The 26,027-nt window shown below is 42.3% G+C and overlaps 1 protein-coding gene across 2 annotated transcripts in view; it reads right to left on the reverse strand.

The window, feature by feature from the left end:
- The window catches only part of DGKA (diacylglycerol kinase alpha), a 49,113-nt gene extending 23,890 nt beyond the window's left edge, over positions 1-25,223 (reverse strand). Inside the window, exon 1 of one of the 2 annotated variants that reach the window (XM_044449573.1) lies at positions 25,130-25,223. The gene's annotated coding sequence lies outside the window, so the exon portion shown is untranslated. Of the gene's footprint in view, positions 1-25,083 lie in introns of both variants that reach the window. The other variant, XM_044449574.1, reaches the window with a different exon arrangement.
- Positions 25,224-26,027: the final 804 nt, after the last annotated feature.

The following is a 26,027-nucleotide window of genomic DNA, read 5'->3' on the forward strand; positions in this document are numbered from 1 at the left end:
AGTGCAAACCACATTATGTAAATTAAATAAGTGCATTTAAATCTATAATCGCCAGCCATGTTTCATCTATGTATATGTATGAGAGAACAGGTCCCTATCCCAGGCGGATTACAATTTATGTAACAAGATAAGGGACAGAGCCTGGCCACAGGGCTCCATATACAAGTAAACCCAAGGATGGACAACTGCAGTGTGTTTTAAATGTGATTGTCTTTGAGCCTACCCCAGAACTAGAACAAAATGCTGCAGCTTGGCTGCTGAGCTGAACACATTACAAAGTGTTGCACTGCCTGCCAGCAAACTGCCAGGCCATGTTCAAGCTGCTTGTGCTAATATGTCAATCATTACCTGGCTTAGGATGTGGATCTGTGGTGGAGCATTTTTTTCCCCTTGCCTGAATATTATGATCTAGAAGGATTTGTCTGGGCTCAATACATCTTTCACAGTACAGGCACTCTAACTGAGGCACTCCTTCCCCTTTCATGTATGGCTGATGCCTGGTCTTACGAGCTTCTGACACCTGCAAAATATCCACTTGTTCAGCAGGCTTTTGATTATATCTGTGTTGTTACACCTTGCAATTTGAATTTATTTCTGTTCTTCTCTATTTTACTGTTCTATCTGTTGTTCCTGTACAGTGCTATTGCGATATATTGGTTTTAAGCCCTGCTTTGAGATTATTTTATGAAGTGAGTAATAAAAGGTATAAAATGAATGTATGAGTAAATACGAGGAGGAGGAGATGAAATGGAGATGAAGGAACAGGGGGAGCTATACATATATATAGTTCAGTTATATATATACACTTCAGCTTAGGAACTCTGAGTTATGCCAAAGGCTCTACAGAAAAATCTGATCCAAGTACAGACATCTAGATTTTCTAGCATAACATACTGGCAAAGGCTCTGAGCAGTGACCCAGGAAGTCCCCCAGTTTAAATCATGCTTCTGCCATTAACTGACTGGCAAGCCACTCCCTCTCAGCTTCTGATCTGCAATAAGAGGATGCCAGTACTGACCTAACTTACAGGGCTGTTGTAAGCACTGCAGCACTAATGCATAGTGATTTGAATGGTTTAGCATAGCAGACATCATAATAAGGACGCTGATGTGAGCAGAAGAGAGAATCAAATCACTGTTTCCCTGTCTTAGCACTCCTAGTAAGTCCAGCCATTTGAGATTAACACCAAAGCATCCTTTTCCAGTTTCACAGCCACTCCAGAAAAGGGAAAAAGCATTGAAGACGCCTGGACTCTACACCAACTATGAGAATGGGGCAGTGGCAGTCCAGTGGGAGACAGCGACATGAAGCTCCCTTACACAGAGTCAAACCCATTGCTCCAACTAACTTAGCACTACCTACAGCAACTGGAAAAGACCTTGAAAGGTTCCAGGCAGGGTTGCTTCCTCCTGTCTTGTCTGCGGATGCCAGGGACTGCTCTGGAGACCTCCAGCTCTCCCTCAGGAATACACAAGTACAGATTTCTGGAACCACTCATGATCCACAGGAGGGAAAGAAAGAGGTAGGCTCTAGGGGAAGCCACACTGAAAGCTGGCATTTAGGGATGCCATTTTCTAATTTGTCAAAGGAATGCCCTTCTCTATACCTCAGTTTCCCCACTTCATGATCTAAGCTCCTGGTTAAAACGAAAGCCAACGCCTTCTGGTGTCAGATTTTTCCATTTCATTCCCGTATGTCTGCTATTTACCACCCTGCAGGCAGGAAGCTCCCACAAGTATCATTAATTCATGTTCAGACTGATCCCTCCTTTACTTTGCAGAGCTGAAAAAATGCACCAAGTGTTCCTTTCTCCCTTTCTCTCTCTCTCTGCTTGTTATGGAGAGAAAAACCCTTCACTCAGACCCATTAATGCTAATAGGACAAATTGCAATTAGCACAGTTAAGAATGGGACAGGAAGGGCTCATTCCAACTCTTAATAGGCATTTTAAGACCTGAGCAAATCCCCAGCTTCCCTCTTGTCACCCTGAGCCTGCCCCTCCCACCCCTACATTCCCCTGCCGCAGCTTTTCCAGTCCCTCTCAGATATCCGTTTCCTATTTCCATCCTAGTCTTTTCAACCCAACCCAATTTAAGTGCCCTCCGTTTCCTTATGATCATCAGACAGCACAGGGAGAACAGGATGGGGCTCTGGAATAACAGGTGGGAGTGTGGCAAGGAGAAGGCTGGCCCCTGCAGCTTCCCCTATGAACACAGCCCTTAAAGGAGCAACAGTCCCCACTCATACCGAGCCCGCTAACCAAAGTGCCAATTCACAGTCCTTTGGTGCCTTGTTCACTGCAGGTCAACTTTTCTTTGCAGGAAAGAGCGGTGAAGATATATGGTATCTAAGTTCCAACCAGTTTCATAAACAAACCAATTCAACAGTCCGCACAGAAAGTCCAAATCAGGATCATATCAGAGTAGGCTTCAGGGCCCAACAAACTGTTAGCAACATGGATGCCCCCCCCACTAGCCTCAGTGCCAAGAAGGTTAGGCCCCACCTGTGGTCCCAGCTTGGGGTTTTAGGAAAATCCACAGTTAATTTAATTTAATTTAAACATTTATATGCTGCCGTTTGCAGCAGCCTCAGGACGGCTTACAAAAATAAAAATGTGGAGAAGCTGGAACTAGTTGTAACATTGCCTTGGATTAAGGAATGACTACTAAGCTATAGGTACCTTTTGCGGCCAAAGAGCCAAATTCAATTTCAAAGATACTCTTGGAAGTGGCTACGTGTGTACATGGGGTGTTACAGTGCTGTGTGGGACCAAAGGAAAATGGGTGGAAAATGGGTGAAAACATGTAAAAATCCAGCATGTTTTAATTTTATTACTAGCAACTAAAGGATGTGGAGAAATCTGCCTAAAAGCTGGGAAGCCACCAGTTTATTGGAGGTTGGAGGGAAGCCGTATGGCCTTTTGAGGGATCCCAGAAAATCAGTTGAGGACCCTGGATGGGCTGGATTTGTCCCCAGGCCTGAGGCTCTGTAGCCCCAGTGTAAGCCATGGAGATGTGTGTGTTATGGGCTGTCAAGTTGTCTCTGACTTATGGCAACTCTATGAATGAAAGCCCTCCAAATTGTCCAGTCCATGACAGTTGCACTCAGCAACTCCAAGTTCAAGGCTGTGGTTTCCTTTATGGATTTAGTCCATCTCATATTTGGTCCTCCCTTTTGTCTTCTGTCTTCAACTTTCCCCAACACGATTGTCTTATTCACTGAGTCCTGCCTTCTCATGAAGTGTCCAAGCTCAGTTTTGTCATTTTTGCTTCTAGGGAAAGCTCTGGCTTGACTTGATCTGGGAACCACTTGTTTAGACAATCATTTATGTAGAACAGCAAGAGGGACTTCTCACTTTGCTCTATCAAGGGAATAATTCTTATCTAGTAGCTGTTCTCTTTTCTCTGATCCTAAAGGATTCAGAGGATATTTCTCTAGACTAGCTCACAAGTAATTGATAGTCTTAAGAAAATTCTGCTCCTAAGAAAACCTTTGAACCACACACACTTTCTTAAAAGGATAATATAAGGGTCTAAGTGGATATGCACCCCATCTTTCACATCCTAAATATTGGTATTTTTTTAAAGTCTTTGAAAACAGTTCTACATTAAAAAGTGTTCTGGGTATATGTATTGTATGGCAAGGATGTGGTACTTGATTTGCATGAACAGTACCCAGTAGGCACTTATGACTGTATCACCAATAGGCAGGCAACAGAGGGAAAGAAACCCTTTCCCTCATTACTATGTAATTTTAAGTATTCTTCTGTATACCATAGTCCTGCCAATTATTTCCATACACTGACAAAAAAGGAAACAAAGCAGAATATTAAAATAATGTTTAAAAACTATCAAATTATGCAACTGTGTGGGCTGAATGCCAAAGGGAGGAAAAGCATACATATGTATGATTTTGCTTTCCTAGCACAACCATGGTTCAGAGTTGCCAAATTATGGATTTTTAGCAAAGCACTTCTGATTCTGTGAATTAGGCTAGGAAGAGAGTTGCACTTTGGGACTGAGGGACATAAAGCTGGCCAAAGCCCAGGGCTTTAGGTAGATGTAAACTGGGCCAGCCCAAGCCATTGCATGTCCCATTTGCAACTGTTTTATCCACGATTCCTCCTTTTCAGGCTACAATTTTATCCTCCCCAGCACAACCACAACCTGCTTTTCACAACTAAAAAGTAAATAAAACAATAAATTTAATGCAGTAGTTCGTGGGCTACAACAAAGGAAACGTTTCCCTGGCAACCGCAACAACATCTGCCAAGGTTATTGTAGGCAGCCGTTTTACTGCTGGAAACAAGAACATGGTTCCCACTAAAGCAACAGTGCCACACACAGGATAGCCCGCTGCATTGTGGGAGCAGAGTTAATTGGCGAAGGCTCATCCTCAACCAGAGGCCCAGCCTTTCTCAGCTCAGGAGGATCCCGAGAACCCCTGCCAGCCTCTCCAAGGACGAATCCACCCCCAACAGTCCATGAGGCATGTGCTGAACCCCTCAAATGCTCCATGGTCCGTGCAGGCTGGCTAATGCCCCCGCCCATGCGGCTAGTTGGGACTGACGCATTGCTTCTCGCACCCAGACAAACAAAGAAACAAACAGGCAGAGTGACAGCGTGGGCGGGAGGGGAGGCACAGGGAGTGTCAGAGCCGCAGCAGGTAGAGTGAGTGGGAGGCCTTAGGAGAGGCTGTAAAGCACATCCCCGGAGAGCACATGAAGACCTTACTGGAGTGAGGGAACTCCGGTAAGAGGGAACATCAGAGGAGCCCTGCTGGATCACCACCTCTTCGTTCCAGATTTCCGCTCTCAGATGTTTACAGGAAAGCCCACAAACAGGACAGACGCATCAGGGACTGAGTCTACAGTTGATTATTTGTTCTCTCTGTTGACTGGGTTTATTTGTGTTTTTCCTTGTAATTGATTTACTTATTTATAAGATTTATATCCTGCTTTTCTTTCCTTACAAACTCAAACCGGATTACATCATTCTCCTTAGTAGTGTTCTCTTTTACCGTTTTTATGAAGAGCAGACTAGAAGCAGAACTAAATAAATGAACAAAAAATAAATAGCATCCACCATTCATGTTTCTCAGCAGTTGATTTTTTTAGAAGTGCACTGCTTTCAATAACGGATGCAGTAGATAGGCATCAGGACAAGTAGCCACTGATAACTTTTTCCTCCATAAATGTATCTAATTAAAGCTATTCAGGCTGGCAAGCATGCATCATCTTGTGGTAGTAAACTTGCCTCTTCCCGTCAGGGCAAGCTAAACGTTGCAACATTTTCTCAACCCCTTAATCCTCTTGGATGCCCTGTTGCTTGCACCCTTTCCAGCTCAACAATAGCATTTTTAAAGGACCTGGCTAGAAGTGCCAATGGGATTCTAAGTATGGTTGCACTGTAGATCTGCAGCCCGTGTCTTTTTAATTATGCCTAACATGGAATTTGGCTTTTCACAGCAGCCACACATTGGGTCGCTGCTTTTCTCACGCTGTCTATCACAACCCACCGCTTCCCATATGGAAAAGTGGCACTATGCCTTTCACTTGGCAGTGCTAGGAGCCCTTTATCTAGAAGCAACCTTTGTCAAAAGCTGTTCAGATGCTCAAGTAAACACTTTCTATCACCCCTGATTATCCAGGTGCTTCCTAACTTTATCTCAAAGAACTTAAAAAAAACTAACGAGACAGGGTTTACCTCTAAAGAACTAATTCTGCTCCAGCAAGATATGTTTGTTAATTTTATCTTTAATATAGCTTTGCACTAAATTTACTTTCAATAAGTGTAAGGCTTACTGCCTGGCAATTTTCTGGATCTCTTTTTAAAAATCAGTGTCATCTAGGCCCCTTACCAATTCTTCAGTACAAAGACTGATCTTAAAAACATTTTACGTATTTTTGTTAGGAGATCGGCACTTCATATTCTTCAAGAACTCTTGGACAGATACCATCTGGAACCAGTGATTTTGTATTCAATTTCAGTAAGGTCTAGAAGCATTATTTGCTTCAGTTCCTCAGACTCCCTTCTTGAAAATTTAAGTTCAGATGCAAGTATCTACCCTACATTTTCTGTTAAGACAGATGTAAACATTTATTCACTGCAGTATCTCTATCCGTCTTTATTGTTACTTTAGTGTCCTTGTTCTCTGATGATCTCCTAGCTTCAGATGTATTTAAATATTTTTATTGTTGGTTTTAATATTATTAAAAGCTATGTTCCTCAAAAACATTTTCACATCCTTTAGTGTCTGCTTGCAGTTCCTTAGTATAGGTTTAAGTCCCTGGAATGGAAAGGAAAACTGTAGAACCACATTGCAGCTACCCATTGCATTAGGCATGAAAAGGAGGCCTTTTTCAGACGGGGTGTCATTCATGGGCAGCAGGCTGTTAATTATTCAGATTGTTATTGTATATTTATCACCAACAGTAGTCACCATTCTGATTCTTTGACTAGGATCCCAGGATGTCTTGGGCTGTCCCTAACCCAAAGAAAGAGGGACTGGCTGTGGTATATGCATTTAAATCTGCACTCCGCTTTTTGGCAACATATGGCGTGACTGAAACCTTCTGCAGAAAGTTAAATTCCTTAGAACTGAAAAAAAATGATCCAGCTTTTCAGTACAATGTAAAGTTCAGAAACAATAATCAACTTTCAGTGTAAGAGCAGCCATCTTGGGCAGCAACTAGCCCAAATTATAAATTTGCTTTTTACTGATTCCTTCATTGTCAACAAGCCTCTCCCATGCTTTGTCTTCTTGGTGCTTTTCGGTAAGTTTGGGTTTTGAAAATGAAAGTTCAGCATTTGCTACTTTTTAATTTTAAGTAAGTAATTTATGTGTCAAGACTAAGTCATAATTTGCTACTTGGAATGATGACAAAGTGCACATACATCTTTCTTTTTTAAAATGTTGCTTTTACTTTGAAGACATTTTCAGATCCAACAACACACTCTTCTAAATTAAAGTTAAAATGCTCCTCACTGAACTGCCATACATCTTCAATCCTTTTTTCCATTACACAATTAAACTACAATTCTCCACTATTAAGCTAAACTATGTTGACTAGATTATGGCTTTGATCCATCTCAAGTACAATGGCAATGGTTTACCAAAGAGTCTAAAGGAGTTCAGACTCCTTCAGATAAGGCATGCCTGTTGAAACTTACTTCCCCTGCTTTAGTACGTATGGCTCTGACCAGTGAGGATGTTCATCTCTCAACTGAACAATGGCACATGGTCCAGAATTGATTACACATTACACATACGAGGTGGTTATGTGCAAGTTTACATTAGAGGAAAATAGGGGAAGTCCAGATCCCGTGGATCCAAAAGTTTGTAACTTATGAGCAATATGAGTTTATCCAATAAAAGAACATCAAAATTCCAAACTATTCAAATTATGTATCCTGGAGTTTACAATTTGTAAAATCAGATTCCCAACTACATAGATGAACCACAGATCTCAGCAGCTCTATGGGCCAAGCAAAGAACCGAAACAGTACGTTGAGTTGGTGCTGACATGTAAGAGACAGGAGCTTGCAAGCTTGCACTGCAGGTAAAAAAGCAGAGATTAGCAAAGTAAATCACATTCTTGCCCACAAAGTGGAAGTGGAGAGTCGTTCAAATAAATATATCGTATTTATGTTCTAAACATTGAGCCAGCACAGCAGGAATAACCTTCCCCAACATGCAAGTGTCTGGGTCTATGTACGCCTGCCCTTGCTGTTCTTTCTCTACCATATCCAGAAAGGGGAGCCATGAAGGGTGGGTGATCAAGCAAGGATCTCATAAATAAAAGAACAGAGGGATGCTGAGGTGAGAAGGGCAGCATAGAGGCTTCTTGGAAGAACAGGAAGGTCAAAGCTGAGTCAGGCTGGTGTAGAAGCTGTTGCATCTATGTTTGCACATTCTTGCAAAATGAACCCATATTCAATGCCATGTTCCTGCTCTTTGGGTCCCCACAACAGCTGAACTGTTTGCAATGCTGTATCACTTGTGTATACCTTTGCTTACAAATTTTTATTTAGCTGATAAATGTCCCCCATCTAGCTAGGGGGTGGGAGAAATCTGGATCCATCCTTTCTTCAAACTGAGAAAAGGCAAGTTGCTTTATGAGCCTACTGACTGGGGTCGTAAGAAAGTTCTCAGCCTTGATCCAGCCTTCCAGGGCCCAGGGACTGCCATTCCCTCAGCTAAGATGAACTTTAAGACAAACGTGGGCAGATGATAGATCTCCGAGTATTTCAACTTCCAGAAATCACCACTAGCATGGCCAATGGTCAGGAATGCTGGGGGCTGAAGTCCAAAATCTAGAGATCCACTTTCTGCCCACACTTGCTCTAAGCACATGTTGCCTCAGCCATGTGCCACATCAGAATGACTAAGTTTCTCCCTCCTCCTGCTTGAGTTCAACTGCATGAGGCTACAAAAATCCTGCCTTGCATGAGCACCTTGGCTTTGCCAGTTGCGAGGCATGTGCCGACAAGTGGAGCAGAGCAAGGAAGCAGCCCGTTTTGCTGCATGGTCCTGCTCCCAGCAGGCCAAGCAGAACAGGGCAGCTTGCAGCAGCAGGTAGACCAGCAGCAGGAAAAAAGGCTTTCCTCCAGAACTGCCACAGCTAGCAATGGATGGTGCACATGGTGGACTAAAGAAAGTAGCCCAAGAGTACGCTGCTGCATAAAACCTGAATCTGATCAAGTACAAATAGAGAGGTCTATGCAGGAGGGTTGGGCAGGAGAACTGACTCATCTCTGGACTCAGACCAGGAGCTTGGAGTTACCAAACCCAGCTAACTAGATCAACATCCTGATCTAATTTTAGCTTTGCGGCAGATGCCCTCGGCTTCAGGGGCCAGGAGCACACAATACAAACCAGATGCTGAAAGAAAAGCAGCCAGAGATCAATGCCCCAGCTTCCCTTGGACATCAGGCTATAGGAGGGAAAACCTCAGGTGTTCTTACAGTCAAGCTCAGGGGAGGACTCCATCCTTGGAAAGTTAAAGCAGCATCTGCTCAAAGTGCACCCAGTACCATTGGGGAGTGATGGGGAAATGGGATGTGTCTTGTGCGACACCCCACATGCCAGCAGCAACTGGAGCCAATTGTAGACGGCAGGCTATGCAACACTGCTCATTTTTTTACAGTGCATAGAACCAAGCACTGGCACAACAGGAAGCCAGCGCTTTCTAAAGCAACTCCGAACATGAACAGAAATGCTCATTTCCAAAGTGGGGCAAGTCAGCTCAGCTTCTCTCTGTGAGCTCTTCTACGCTGTCCTGTTCAGGAAATTAGCATTTTGACTTGTTTCGGGATGATTTGGGAAGCACTAGTTAGGGCGGATGTGTGTGTGGTCCTGCTGGTGCGTGGACAATCTTGGAGAGCACCCAGTGTGTTTAAAATTAAAAGTCTGGCAGCAGTAGTATTGGCAAGCCACTACTTTTCAATCTCTTGCCCTAAAAAGGGGGATTCTCCATCCACATTCAAGAACAGCATGGCTGCACTCAGCAGATGACTGATTTTATGGTACAGGACCATCTAGGCTGTATTGCGCCACATATTAGCCAGAAAGCCAGCCCTAAATTTCTGTCTGGTTCACACAGAACATTTATTCTGCAACTAGATGACACTAATTCCCAAGTTCCCTTTTAAAATATGAAGAAAACACTCTAATGTATTGGCAGATACACTGCATAATATTAATATAATACTCTGCTCTTCCCCTCTTGCTGCTCTGTATGTTTGGAGCTGGCCTTCCAGAACATCTCCATAATGCCACCTTTCTTGCCTCCTTTAAAATCTTCCCCAAAAGCCATTTTTTCCATGAAGACTTGGGTAGAAACTCCAGGTTCCTGTACCCTAATGTAACTCATTCAAAGCACATGTAATGGAAACAACTGTATCCTGTTTACCTTGCCACCTCAACCTCTTCTTTTGTTTAACCTCATCAAAGTTTAAATTTTAAGCTCTTTGGGGACTGGGAACCATCCTCCTTATTCTCTCAATTGCCATGCACACTGATGTGGCTATCCGTAATAAAGGCTTTGCTTTTTTTTTTTTTAGGGGACAGTGAACACAAATTGTAACACATACTTCAGAAGGAAAAAGGGACAAATAGTTACCCCACAGACCTAGAACAGAGAATGTGCACATGCAGATACTAGCCTCTCCATTTCTGCACATATACATCAGGGGTGCAGATGTTTTGGTGGTCCAAAGGCAAACTGGGCAGGGCCAAACCTCCAAAAGTACCAACATGTGATAGCTTAAAGATCTCATTGCCAAAAACAGCCCTAAGGGAGGCATTCTGACCTTTTTGAATGGGAACAATGCATAACAGCCAGGAAATTACCAAAGATTTTGTGGTTGGGAGAAGGGATGGGGCTAGGAAAAGGAGCATGGCCTACCGGGGATCTCCAGAGAGCTGGACTGGGATCCCTGGAGGGTCTACTATGCCCCTGCCAAGTCTGAGGTTCCTCATCACAGCAATGCTTGGAAGATGCCATTATAAAGGTCGATGTGACTCAAACACTTCTAAAAGGCAGGTTATATACAACCACAGGATGCTGGAGGCACTCAAAAGCCAACAAAGTGGCTAGACAAAAAGAAACTGGAATCCATAGTTTCTGCTCCTGATGATGGGTTACTTGAGCAAAATGTACTCAGGCACAGAGTGCTCTTCTGAATTCCAAGGCAAGACTTCCTAAACTGCTGAATGGGAGATCAGTAGACTTTGGCAGCATAACCAAAGCCTGAGCCAACAGCCGTGCCTTTCCTCTGTCCCAGTCCCATAAACACCCGGCAGCGGAGAGGGAATGCTTATTTGTGTACGGCGAAGGTCTCTCTGTGCTAAAGATTTATAAGATTGTTTTCTTGCCTGGGTTCCCCATTAAGCCTCTGGAGGATTGCTGTCTTTAAGCATTTCCCCTTATTTAGTAACTATTTATTTGGAAGTAAGAGCTTTAACCCCATGTGGCATTCTTCTGTACATTGCAATTAGGAAGAAATGTACACAAGGCTGGCTCAAACCATCCCTGGGCTTCTTACGCAGAATATCCTTCCCTTCTGGAGAATCTAGGCCAGCAAACTGTCACAAGATGTCCAATCCTGGATTTGTCAGAATGACAAACAGGATTCCAGAGCAGTCCCTGCCACTCTGCACCCCATCTTTCTCTGTAAGCTCTGTATTCTGAATAGCTGCTGCCTCACCCATGCATCCACTGAATTCTTCACTCAGTGATGCAGACATTCCTCGTGTGCTTGCGTCTTCCTGGCTCCAGTTTTGCATCTCCCCTCCCAGTCTTTCTTCATGAATGCTTAAACCTCTTATATGTGCACAGCAGGCTGACAATGGTTAGAGAAAGTCATTCTCAGCAGCACCAAAAGGGAAGTTCCAGGTCGGTAGAAACCCTCCTTGTAGCCCCTCAAGGTAAACAGATTTTGGGTCCAAGCCAATTAGTGGAAAGGTGATAGGAAAGAAGGAAAGTAACTCTGAAACAATGTTTGCATCCCCCAAAGCAGTCATCGGACTGCAAATTGGAAGAACCTAAGAAAAGTCACCCTGGAACTAAAGGGCTGCCTGGTCCAATCAGCTGCTCACAAGATCTTACAACCAGGACACGTGTGCAACAGCACCTTCCTACCCAAGTTCTCCAGCAAGTGGTATATGTAGGCTAACAGATAGGGAAATAGCATATGGCCATCAGGGCTAGTAGCCACTGATAGCCCTCTCCTCCATGAATTTGCCTAGCCTTCTTTTACAGCCGTCCAAATTGGTGGCCATCCTGAAGTGTATTCCACAGCCTTAAGTGTGAAGAAGTATTTCCTTTTATCCATCCTGAATCTCCCACCAATCCACTTCATGATTCTATTATTAGGAGGAAGAGAGAAAAAAAATCCCTATCCACTTTCCTTATCCATTTATAATTTTGTACACCTCTATCATGTCTCCCTTATTCTTTTCTTAGCTAAACAATCCCAAATGTTATATCCTCTCATTGCATATACCCCTTGATCAGTTGAATTGCATTTTTCCAGTTCTACAATATTCTTTTTTAGGTGCAGAGACCAGAATTGTACAGTCTAAGTGTGCCACACCACAGATTTATACAAGGAAGCATGATCTTGGTAGCCTGATTTTTCGTTCCTCTCCTAATAATGCCTAAAGAAGAATTAAGTCTTTTTACTGCAACTGTACAACAACTCCCATCATCCCCTACTTAATGGCTGGAGGTGATAACTGTAGCGCAAAACATCTGAAGCGTGCCACATTGGGAAAGCCCGTTCAGGGCCATATGCAGCAATTTCTCCCATTACCTGTAGCCAGCATCCATCAAACCCCAATTACAAGCACCAGCTTTCAGTTCAACTGGTGGGAGGCTGCGGGGCTGTTCCTGGCCTTGCCCCATCTGCCCCAGTTCAGGTGCCAGTTTCACCCCCACCAGCTTCCTTCCAGAGCAGCTACTGCACTCTTGGAACTCCTCTCCAGTGTTGCAAGTACAAGGCATCTCCTGCATTTTTCCACCTTCAATGACTGCATGATTCTTAAATTCAACTAGAGACAGAGGCAAGACAAATAATTCTGAAATTATTATTTATGTTTGTCTGTGGTTTGTGTGGTGGCTACATTTCCTTTTGATGGGCCTAAAGAAACTGGAGGTACCACAAGCAACTTGTTGGGGTGAGAGCCAGTTGCTTGAAGTTCAATTAACTGCAGCAGGTCTATCTCACAATATTTCATCTCACACTACATCTTATGGTTTGTTCTTTCCACTTCACAACTTCTCTCCTCCCCAGCCCGTGTTTCCACAAGCAGAATTATGTGAGCCATCCCCAAGGATGCATCACCATAACTGGTTCATCTGTCACACTCCAAGGCAGACTTTCTCCTGAAATTGTTAACAGTTGTGATACTGTGCATGCAGTACCAGAAAACCATAACTGCAAAAGGTAAATGAATAGTAAGTAGGACAAAGGATATGAAATTATCTTTCCCAAGACTACAATCTTCATAACATTTTGTTTCCAGGTTCAATTCAAGGTGATGATATCCTTGAAGCAGAAATTATCTGAACTCTGCTTAGTTATGGAAACATGCTTATTCCCATATGGACATCAGTGGACCCTAGAATCATTTAGAGCAGACTTCCTCAACCTGACACCTTCAAGAAGTTTTGGACAACTCCAAAGGTTCCTGACTGTTTATCACATTGGCTGGAGCTAAGAGGCACTGAAGTCTAAAACATCTGGACGGCATCAAATCAGGGAAGCCTGATCTAGCAATACGCAAGTCCATGCTCCAAAAGTTCCAGTGATTATGTCAGTAGCTACTGTAGCCTGAACCTTGATGCTACAATGCAAGACTTTCTCCCCTGATACTTACAACATTCAATCCTCAATTACTTTCCAAAGAAGAGTGAAGAACTTTCTTTTTCATCAGGCATTCAAATTCATGATATGCTCTTTGATGTGGTTTTTTTGTTTGTTTGTTTTATGTTTTATTGGTATTTTATTTAAGACTACTTCAGTCCCTTGTTTTTGAGAAAGGATGACAAAAAATATACTTAATAAATTGTTCTTAGAGAACTGTTACTACATCCAATTTGCAGTAAGTCTTCTACCCACACACATTTTTAACAGCGTGTTCAAATGGCATATCAAAACAGTGTGATGATACATAATTACACTTCTCAAGCATCCACATATCCTAGATAAATCCATGAAAAAAGAACAAGACACACATCTTAAGGAGCCAAAAAACTGCCACTGAGATACAATAAAATAGCTACCATGGATTAATCCATGATAAGCATGTATTACCTTTGTTCTGAAAGCAAAATAATTGGCCAGTGAGTCCTTGGCTCATTTGTGCACTAATGCTAAACCAGCCTCCATTATTTCAATTATACTGTGTATTTGCTTGCATTACTAATCAATACAATTCCAGTATTGCTATCTTTAGTGGCATAGCAATAGTTTTAATGCAGGATCTGCATTCAGTCTGGGAAACCAAACTGTAAATACCCAACCGCCAGCCAAAACAGTGTCCTGAGGCGCATGATTACAGCCCTTTCACATCTTGAGTGACTTCAAACTTAAAACCCACATCTAAGATTTAATATAATTTAGCAATAGTCTTGTTCCCTCAATTCATTGCAATGGCCCTTGAAGAGCTTTATTATGAAATACCATCTTAACCGAATAATAAGGCTCCACAGTGCAACAATATCAGTAGCTGCTTTCATTTTTCAATTGAAGATGAACAAGGAGTTCTTTTAGAAGCAGATTTTTAGGAAAGTGTTTTATATTTAAGACTGTGTACTTATCTTTGCATGTTTTTAGCTGCCCTGAACTTTCTGAGACAGGGCAGGGCAAAAATCCCAAGAGCAAATACAACTGTTCTATTTTTACTCCTGATAGCTATGCTCAATGAAACCATGTAGGGCTGTGAAATGTGGAATGTTTATTTGTTTTAATTATTAGCTGTTCAGTAATACATATAAATTTACACTGTTTAATGTGCATCTTCACCCTGTCATTGGCAGCCAGGCAAGAAGCAAGACAGAGAATGGTAAATTTCTATAAAGGTATCAATCTTGTAGTATCAGAGGCAATTAAGGCTTCCTAGATTTTATTCCAGGCTCTGAAATGACAGGGATTCTATGAGCAAAAAGAAAGGTGAAGTTGGGTAAAGTACTTGTTTTGCAAAAACTTATACCCTCTGTTTCAACTTATTAAGGCATCAAGCAGAGTTATTTTCCCCAACATTGCACACCACACCTAGGTCCAATTTTCATCTCCCAAGCCTCTTCATATCACACAGGATCCTTCATTCTCGTGCAGCACGTAACAGGCCCTGTGATCAGTCATCAAAACACATAAAAAGACAAGGAACTCCACCAGGATTTCTTTTCAGTGCGTTTCTTTTGTCAGGCTACCACCTGGCATTCCCTTGGCAATCCAAGCCTTGAGTTATTAGCACACACCTTGAGTTAAAGGATTTTATCATTTGCACCTCACACAGTAGGCCTCTGGGTTTGCAGCAGGGACACTAAGTGGGGCTTAGTGGCTATAATTTGCGATGCTGTGCCTGCTTTGAGAGCCAACTGCTACCACTCAGGGCTTGAAACGTCAACAGGCTAAAAGTGGGCTAAAATCGCAGTGCAGTTTTCATATTTTGCACAACAGAAGCCTCTCGCAGTCTGTGCTGTTATTTACCTCTTAGCTTTACCCCTATAGGTTGCTTTATTAGCACAGCCACACAAAGGCTGGACACACACCATTGTTTGAGTGAGGTTTGAAAGAGGCACCACTTCCCATATTTCTCTTGTCCCTCAGATTACTTCTGATCAAATGGATCAACACAATAACCTGCTAATCTCAGGCTGGATGAGTACGCACAGAATGATCATCAATCCCTCTTTTGAAAAGCCAGTTTTTGGAGTCTCTGGGGAAAAAATCCTCCATCTCCAGCGTAATTTTGCCTCCCCATCTCTACTTTTTCTACAGCCTGCATTGCACATCTTCCTTCTCCATATCCATCCATCCATCCATTTATTTATTTATTTATTAAAAGCTTTTGTATGCCGTCCTATTATATAAGATCTCAGGATAGGCTTGCGCTGCTGTTTGCAGCCAAGAAAACACCACCACCACCAAGCTATGCCAGTTTCTGAAATAACACAGCGGCAGAGACTGGGTGGAGGGAAGAAGGGTGATGGAGACTGTTTTTCTATCCTTCTCACTGAAGCATGTTGTTAACTTCATATATTTTAACTCCAAGCCTAATTTTCTTCTTCTGGGATACCTCCTAAAAACAATTAAGAGCTTGAATAATCCAAATCCCACTTCTTTCTCCTACCACCTCCCATATCCTCTGCCCCCATCAGACACCCAAGCATTCCACACATCCTGCAAGCTCACAAGACCTTTTAAGGGCCAATACCAATACAATCCTCTTAAAGAGCCTTGGGATACAGAGTTAAGAATATTAGTAATGAATAATGGAATGATATGTGGGATAAGAAAATTTTAAAATGCTTGCTGATAAGTACTTAAGAAAACTTTTATGAATTAGTTTGGCAAAGGTACTTAACTCCAGTTAATTTGAGCTGCATGAATTATAAATATACCAATGTATGTTGGAGATGTAACCAGGAAGCGTGTACATATTTCCATACATGGTAGGAGTGTAAACACATAAATGTTTTGGGAAATGCTTTTCAAAGAAATTAGAAAAAAATGACTCTAAATATTGAAGTAGACCCTGGACTAGCATTATTGTCACTATTTAGAGAACAAGTAGGACAAAATATTAAAGATTTGATGACAAATGTACTAACAGCAGTAAGATTACTAGCAGCAAGGAACTGGAAAGTAAAAAGTGATTATCAAATGAACTATTGGTATAAAGAAGTTTGGAATATAGCTATTAATGATAAGTTAACTTATGATACTAAGGGGAAAAAGGTTTGATAAGTAAAAATAATTTTGAAGATATTTGGAGACTGTTTATTGAATAAGTTTTAATAAAGAGAAAGGGGTGTAAGCCATCACGATTCAATGCAGTTCTGGAATGGGATTAGAAGTGGGGAAACCTGAATAAATGATTTTACATTAAGTAGCATGTATGGTCCTGACAGAAGGTAGCACTGTTATTATTAATTATTTTATCATTATTATATTATTTGTATTATCTTATATTTATATATACTATGAGTTTTGTTTTTTCAATAACATTCTAAAATTGTTAAAAAGGACATTGTGTTTTTTAAAATTAAATGATGTTTGTTTACAAACTTATGAATTTCTGTGTACTTAGGGAGATCCCCCGAATATGAGGAAACCACTACCCTATTTTTGGGTGGCTCTGTTTCACTTCCAAATGAGAGACACTTGGCTATGATTTAACTCAAGCTACATGGCTGCAATAGGTCAGGTGGGGTGGGGATAGTGAAGTGATGGGGACATTTTCTGGCTCAGTAGGGTGACAGCTATGAGCAAGCTGTAAGCTGCATTTCTGCCCTAGACCATTTGAGACAAAATGGCATTTAAAAGAAACCTGAACAGAGTTCATTTAAGACAACAGTTTCCAAAGCCATGAACTATTTATCCCTCGCATATAAAACCTAGGAATGGAAAACTGAAGCTGTGTAAAACACACTCATTTCTACCTTGTATTTCTCCAGTTGTTTTGCCCTGTATTTTCATTGAGTTTTGTGGTTCTGCAAGAAGCTCAAGCAGCTGCAATTTCCTCTCTGCCTCCTCCCACGGCTGCTTGCTTTTGCTTTCCCACTCATACACGCTCAGACACCAACTTGCCTCATATTAGGAAATGCCACTATTAAATATGACACAGTGTCTATATAAGTTAATAATGTTCCTGAGCTGACAGGTGACAAGCAGCAGTCACATCAACACTTTCCATAAGGAAAGTCAGCAACTGCAGCATCTGTTACCCCAGGTGTAAGCATGCTTCCAGGATCCGTCGTAATGCTAAAGCAAATATGCCTGCTTCCTTCACAGGGCCCTACATGGACTTTGTACAATTTTAAAAGAGAGAACAAACCTTCGTTTATATGCCTGCTACAACCGCTTCTCCCTGCTGTGGAGTATAAAAGCAGGGCCTCAAGTGAGCAAAGGACACACACGTTCTGTTGTTACCATAAAACATGCGTATTTGCATTCATTTTGATAGTTTTATCAGAGTCTAAGAGTTAAGCTGTCAAAGGACATCAAATGGCAGCCTTCCCCAGCCTAGTAGCCTCTTGACTTATTGTACTATGTTTCCCATGATGACCAGCTAGCATGGCCATCCAGGCACCAGGTGAGGAAGGCTGACCTAAGTCTACCTTTCTGGGATGTGATTTTATAACTCCGCATTGGCAAAGCAAGGAATGCTACTTAGGAATGGAGAGGCCAGAAGGTAAGGAATACATTTCCAAGAATTCATTCACCAATTTTAAAATAAGTGCACACATGCTAAGATCCTCAAGATATTTGTATGGGAACCATCCATTTCCGAAGCTAACATTTTAAGGCCTTTGTGTTAAAGACACACAGCTGCCCTTTTTATATTTGCCTGATTAGTAATTTCCTCTTTTGTCACAGATTGGCTAGCCATTCTGTTCCCATGCACTTTGATGTCTGAGCCATGATGGGCTGCCCTCCAACAGCACAGTGGCTGTGGCAGATGCCATGGAGATGCGGCAAGTTCAAGGACTTACAAAAGATAGGCAGTCTTGCTGCATCTCCCATTTCCTTTGCAACCATCCTTTCTTGCAGATTAGTGCCTGATTTCTTTCTAGTTAATTCTAGTGTTCTTTCTAGTTAATTTCTGGACAGGAAATTCTTTTATTTTCCTAAATTAAAAATAACTCCATCAGAAGGTTACAAAGTTATATGATATTTGCTCAAGAACTGGGCCCTGATCTCTTGAGTAAATGTGTACTTTGGCATGTGAAGATCTGAGTGTGCTGTAGCTAGGCCCTCAAATAAAAGAAAATATACAGATGCTGTCCGACCAAACAAGATTAAGTTGCTGACAGATCTGTGACTGGATCACCCATAGCTGTTTTTTGGGATTTTTTTTGTATGTTATGTTTTGCTTTGTTTCTGGTTCAACCAACCATCGTACCCTCCCCCAAATCAAACTGTAAGAACAATGCAGGGAAGACAGGGTGTTAAATCCTTTTAGCCATGGCATTTTCTTAATCCCATTGTTGTTCCCATGAAGCTATTACATGGTGGAAGGCAGGGAGAAAACATACTGATATTTGTAAAGCATCTACATGTGGTCTCCTGCTGAGCAAATATCTTCAGCAGGGCAATTTCAAAAACATGTGAATTATGTATTTAAACAATTCCCACTCAAGCACTGCTTCTCCTCCACTTCCTGGGTGATCTAAATAAACCAGCAAGCCACCACAGGACATCCGATCACAAATACCCTGGTATCTTGTCCAGTTTGGGAAGGCAGTGATACGTACCAGCCAGTACACTATTTTCAATAATGGTTTCTGCTGATTTTCCTGGAACACTTTGTCTAATCAAAATGGAATACTAATTGCTTCACTGTAAACAAATCAAGGAAATTTATTTGAACCACAGAGAAGAGAACCATGACATCTAGATGCTTTCAGCCCACTTTGGGGAAGGGAATACAGTCTGGTGAAGCAAGGTATAATATACAACATGTAACACTTGATGGGTTTTTCGGCATCTACTGCATTCGCATTGGACTCTCAAGGATCTCAGATTTGTAACCCATGCTGCTACAGAGATTTTTTTTTCAAGTCGGGCAATGCTACTACTAGTATACATTTATTTTATGTTATGCTATAATTAAGGAACTAGATATAGGAAGTAAGTATAAGGTCAGATTTGTTCAGTTCCCAACTTTTGTAATGTCTAACCTCATGTATAAACATGTCCAACTAATTCAAAGGCAGTCAGAGCCGGCCTTTGCCGAAATATGAATCGGGGGACCTACAACCTAGCTTTTAGTGAAAATGGCTACACACTGTTGCAATTATACTATGCATCCCAGCCATTGCCTGCCATCTCACGCCCCTTAGTAGGGTAATGCTATGACCGCCCTGACCTGCTGAACTAAAGGAAGGTTTAGTTAAAACTCCTGGTTTTAGCCTAACTTTTGGGCAGGGAGTGAGATTAGTTTATGCGCTCAAGCGGGAGAGGTAACTGTTTTTTGTATTGATTTTCTGAAATTAACTGGAAGTGGAATTGAAACAACAGTTTTGCATGAACCCTAATTATAGTACTATAGTATGCAGCAATATCCTTCCCCATGGTTAAGACCCTCCAATGAATGCATACTCACAAGAAAGCCCCATTCAACAAATTCCCAACATTAATTCACCAAATCCTTCTTGTAAATCCTTCCAGTTTTGTTGCTTCCTGATGTAGATGGGCGAGGGGGGGGGTGATAATTAATAATGAACAGTCTTTTACACTATTAATTCCCACTTGCTGGTTTTTTGTTTTTTTTTGTTGTTGAGAAGGTCAACTTACTGATTTCTGATTTATCTCATGTTTTTTGTTCAGTTTTTACAGTGAAACACCTATGAAGAGAGCCAGCGTGGCATAATGCTTTGAGTGTGGGACTGGGACACAAGAGAGTAGAGTTCTTGTCCCCATTTGACCATGAAGCTCCCAGGATATCTCTGAGTCATTTCTCAACTCTTAGCCTAGCAGACCTCACAGTCGTGTAAATAGAGTGGAGAAAAGGAGGCTCATGTAGGCTGTCATAGGTCCTTTCAAAAGGTAGCTTGTAATCATATACATAAATTATTAGTTTAAAAGACAAGAAATAGCAAGAAGAAATCAGTAATTAGTGATACCCACTGTCCTGTGAAAACAGAAGTGAGCAAAGAAGACTTTGCCACTAATTCCTTGCTCAAGCCCTCAGGAAGCAATAAAAGAAGGCTGAATGAAGTACTTCTCCATTTTAGGAGAAGTGTATTATGTATCTCCGGCAGGGGGGCCTTCCCTGTGCTAACACCCTAACTTTGGAATACCCTCCCAAGGAAACGGAATTGACACTAACACTGAATCCTCTTCTATACCAAATCAAAACATTTCTCTTTGCCTTGACATTTTGAACTAAGAATTCTGTTTGTCCAGGCCTAATTTTAAAATACCATCTGCGCTGATCTACTTGGAAATCCTTACACACACACACACACACACACACACTTTGTAAATAAAAACATTTTAGCTGAGATCTTTATTTGCAGATTTTATGGTTTTCATATCTGTGAGATGTTTTCGTTATTTTACCTAGTTTTTATAATTTTATGTGCATTACGCTGGGAATCCTTTGGCAATGAAGGCAGTGTATGAAATAATTAAATCAAAAATTAAACAAAAAATAAAAATAGAAACAAGGGAGCCCTCAAAAACTTCAAGAACCCCGTGTCTGTCAATGGTGGGCATTGCTGCATTTTCTCACCCCAGCAGACCCCCAAAATTGCTACATATCTTGAGAACAACAAACACAAAAGAGCAAAAGAAAAAAATACTGGTTTCAAAGAGCTGACCATCATCTGGGTGCTGCAGAAAAAAGGGCTAGAGAAGAAGTCACATATATTCACACCTTTTTAAAAAGATTCTTTTAAAATTCTGAATACTTGAAATGGCTCCAGCAATTGGCTGGAGCCTTTTTCCATCTGTAGAAAGGAAATAGCTTCCCTAAACCTGGGAAGCAATTTGAAAAACTGCAAATATGGCAAGCTGAATCTTATCAACTAGCACTACAGACGATTGGGTTCACAGAATTACCCCAAACAAAAGTGCCTCAGGCAAGCAAAATGCCTGAGAGGCCTTTGTTCTGGCTGATTTTTTTCCTCTAGAGGTTTTAGTCAGCACAAGAATGGCTTTCCACTCTCAGCAAAGTACAAGTTATTTAAGATTTAAGCTTTTCTGAGATTATGTATGGCAGTAACATCTGCATAGCAATGATAAACTTTTTTCTTACATAACAATACTTTGGTCTACAAATTTAAACCAGCATATATGCTTCCCTAAATGGATTTCAATTTTGTTTGTTGGAGGTTTTCACTCAGACTCTTGGCTTTCAAAAGAGACTAAGATAGTCTGTTTTGAACCTTCTTTTGTTCCCTTGTTTGGACCTACTGTTTGGGATACAGAAGTACCCCATAGCACTATTCTTGTGGACCTTTGGGGTACATTTTAGGCTCTGAACGTGTTCAAAAAAATACAAGGCAGAAGGCTGAAATTCGGGGAATTTTTAAACTAGGGTTTGTTTTTTTTCACTATGTCCTAGAAGAACAAGTCAGTAGTACTACCTATGTGGCAATTACAGTGCAGAATGTGAGTTTCAGAGATACCAGTTACCCCACCATGCAGGTGAGGGTTTACTGCTGAGTAAAGAAATAAATTTTAAGACTGCAATCCTATACATATTCACCTAGAAGGAAGTCCCACTGAATTTAATAGGGCTTGCTTCTCAGTGGACATGCTTAAGATTGCATGGTTAACCACCTCACTATTAGTTCAATAAAAGGGACTGCCTCACTCACTTTAAGTGCTCCGCATTCTCAGAGCAATGCAGCAGTAACATTCTATAGCAAACTAGATATTATTCTTGGCAGAACCCTGATGTGTTAATAGCTGGAAAATCAAGTACTTGGCTAGCACAAGAGAGGAATTTTTAAGCAGCACAACAATGAAACAAGAGGATAAATGTCACTTTGAGTCATCACTTGCCCATCTCCTTTGCACTCCACCCAACCCCTCTCTCTCTCTCTACACACACACAAACACGGAGGGAGGGAGGGAGGAGGGAGGGAGGAAAGTGCTTGAGTAAATTACACTTTTTTTTCTTTGAAAATGAACCCTGGGTCTAAAAAGTACAGTTTTCCATATTGCTTTCCCAAGAAATGCGTGTCTTTACAAAATAGAAAAAGCTCAGCATCAACATTTACAAAGTCAGTTGTTCAGTGAGCCTCTGCTTCTATTTTCACTTTGGATTTTTTACTGGATCTGCTCAACCAAACATCCAATGACAGACTAGATCCATGTCACTGCAAGGTCAGAAGATGTACTTAAAACTTATGAGCTTACTTATGCTCATGCAACTTCTATTATTGTGTGTTATGTTTCAAGGTTCACTGTATTCAGGTTTTCAAGACTTCTTCAGCTATCCAAAAACACATGGGAGGTTTCTCCAAGATCACAACACTCTAAGCCATAAAACAGTAAAGACCAACCAGAAACAACTAGTCTTATTTTAAGGCTGCTGGGAAGAAAATTAGCGAGGAATGTGTCTGTAGAGATTAGAAGAAAGATTTCTTCTTCTTCTTCTTCTCCTTCTTCTTCTTTTAGTAGCTTCAGGATTATAACACCTCTAATTCCGTAGGCCTTCACATGATCACTAGAGGCAAAACAGTCTTGCCCCAGAGTCTCAGGAGTTAGTTCTCCTTAGATATAAAATGGTTTAAGACCTGTCAAACACACACACACACACATTCTCCCTCCCTCCCTCCCTCCCTCCCTCCCTCTCTCTCTCTCTCTCTCTCTCTCTCTCTCTCTCATCGTTTTAGGCACTTTTCAATGTCCAGACAAATTTATTCTTTTTGGAGCTCTAAGCATAGGAAGCTTAAGCTACCTCATACTAAGTTAGATCAGAAGTCCATCTAGCCCAGTGTTGTCAACACTGACTGGCTATGATGGAATTCGGGTTAGCATTTCCTAACCCTATCCGGAGATGCCAAGAGTTAAACCTGGTGGCTTTGACATCCAGTGTTTACACTAAGTGAAAGTTAATTGCTCAAGGCCATCTGAATCTGAACCTTAGGTTCTTGCCTGCCTAAAGGGAACTTTGATACCAACTGTCCCACAATCACAAGCGACTGCACTTTATCTGCAGGAGTTAAGTCTACAAGTGATCCACCTCTTTGGTTGCACTAACAGTCAAATGACATTGTGCAACTTTTCCATCTTTCCTGCCTTAACAGATTTTCTTTCAGAAGGGAATAAAGATGGAAGGAGTGGAAAACACTGAATAGTTATATACGGAAAACATCATCTAGAACTTCCGGAAAAATCCGTGAATGAGACAATGTGTTTGCATAACAAACATTTCTGGAAGAACCCATTATCAATATATCCCAGTAACCCCCATCTTTCAACCATTAGAATGATTCCCATTAAAGCCAGAGACAGGTGAACAATCCATTAGTGGACCCCTGCACTCTATATTCACTATGGAATTGCCTTGTGCAGTCTAATACAACAAATGTGTGCATGCTTATATACAATGCCTTTTTCAACAGAGATTTCAAAGTGAACGAGGGTTATTAGTGTAATCAAACCCTCACCCACTAGGCCAAGATGGATGCTGCACCACAAACAGGGTGCCTGTAGTTCATGGGAGTAATAGGGGAAAAATAAGGATCTATTATTTCCGTCTCTGTTTCAGCCTTAAGCTTTAAGGGATCTCTGGATAGAAGCAACCCGGGAAAAACCCTGAGATCCTGTAAATGTATCTGCCTTTAAAAGAAGTCCTGCTGCTAACAAAGGGAGGCTCTTTGCATCCTGCAGCCATATAGGTTAGCACTATCCTATTAGAATACCGGTTTGAGATATTCATCAAATGCTGGATCCAATCGTGTCAGATCTTTTCCAGGGGAGCCCCAAAACATCCAGCCGGCATGCCACCGTTAATTAGGAGCAACTGTTTCCTGCATTGCAGAGATAGAGCTAGCACCACAGTCAGAGTTACCGGGGGGGGGGGGGGGTTATAGGCTCATGCCACTAAAGCGAGGCATGCAATATCATGCTATCCAGAGAAAACCAGAAGAATCAACGCCCTCTTATTCACAGGAAATGAGGCCAAGGAAGCCTTCCCCAGGGTCAGATAAAGCCAAAGAGCCTTCAATGAAGGACGTAACTGAAAGCAGCATTCAAGTTTAAAGTGACAATAAACGCACTCTCCCCAACAAGCCGGACTGGGAACGGTTTTTCTTCCTCTTAGGTTACGCGGGGGGGGGGCGTGGGGAGACGACGGGGACGGTTGAACACAAAAGAAAGTTTGCGGCTTGCGTTGTTCCTTGGTGCAACAACGTGCCACATTTCTGCAAGGCAGGGAGATGAATCACCCGAGACGCCTAAGTTTCCCTATCCTCTTTTTCTCTCAACCCCAAAGCACACACACTTCTCCTTTCTTCCCTAGTTGCTGCTAAAATAAGAAGCCCTTCAACCCTTTTAAAGAAACCTATTTTTGCCCCTTCCTGGGTTACAGCTCTTTCAAGCAAAACTCTCTCTCTCTCTCTCTCTCACACACACACACACACACGGGAAGGAGGGAGGGGACCGGCAATTCGGATTCTACCCCGTTTGGACACACATCCACCTCCTCCGCCCTAACTGCTTTGAGACACCCGGGTTTCCGTGGCGTGGAAATCCGCTTCCCGTCCCTCGCCCGCCGCCGAAGCAGCTCATCCACGTTGGCCCCGCCGCTGACCACACCTCGCATCCCGCCACCCACCCACCCACCCAGCCCGTTCCCGCCGGATTCCTTCGCGGCGCGCGTCCCCGCACACCTCGGGCGGCAAAGGCAGAAGCGGGCCGGGAGGGGCGCGGCGGTACCTTGCTCGGCAGCCCGTCTCGGCACTCTGGAACTTCGAAACAGAGGACAGAGGGCTGTCTGAAGCGCAGCCAAACTCAATCACACCCAGCTCTGAGCCAGCCCTACTTCCTGACATCAGCACAAGGAAGCTCTCCCTCGACTTCTTTCTTTCATTGTATACATTAAACACACGCGCACACCCCCATCGGAGGGGCAGGGACAGCTACCGAGACGGCGGCTTCCTCAGAAGAGAACGGGCTCCCCATCGCGGGACGGAGGGGGTGGGACTTGAACTCAAATTAGCACCACGATTTTAAAAAGCACACCTCTCGCCTTAAGGAGCGGCTGTGGAGATGCGGGCCCTGTTTGGAAGCCTGGTTGCCCCCTCGGTTTCCTCGACTTTCCACCTCTCCGGCTTTTCCAGCCCAAGCGTTTACTCGCCGATTTGTGTTTTTGTTTGCCAAGAGAAGGGAAGAACTAGGAGCAGGGGGCAAAGCTGGTGAGGAAATTAAGTTACAACATTCGTGGAGGAGTTTTAAGAAAGTATGGAAGCACTCATCAAAGATTCTCTTAAGACAAGGTTTTCAGACATTTGTTTGCCATGTTCTTCCACGTTCCATTGCAAGGAATTCCACACGTTTTAGGGTATACATTAAGTCCAGATGGGGCACATGAGCCTTGCAGTCCCTCTAAATGAATAGAAATACACCTTAGAACATGCTCTGCAATTCCAGGACGTTGTAGACTGAAGGGGCTGAAATCACTGGTGGAGGCCAATGTGCCTTCCAAGAAACCTTGCCTGCCATTACGACGTGTTCATTGAGGTAGGCCTTACAAATCCGTGTTATCAAAGGAAGAAGCAATAATAAGCCTTCAAGGAAGGCCGAGTTCCCTGGAACAGTTGGAAAGCTCCTTGCC

This window comes from Varanus komodoensis, unplaced genomic scaffold (assembly GCF_004798865.1).
Source record: "Varanus komodoensis strain SLA01 unplaced genomic scaffold, ASM479886v1 scaffold59_1, whole genome shotgun sequence".
NCBI lineage: Eukaryota > Metazoa > Chordata > Lepidosauria > Squamata > Varanidae > Varanus > Varanus komodoensis.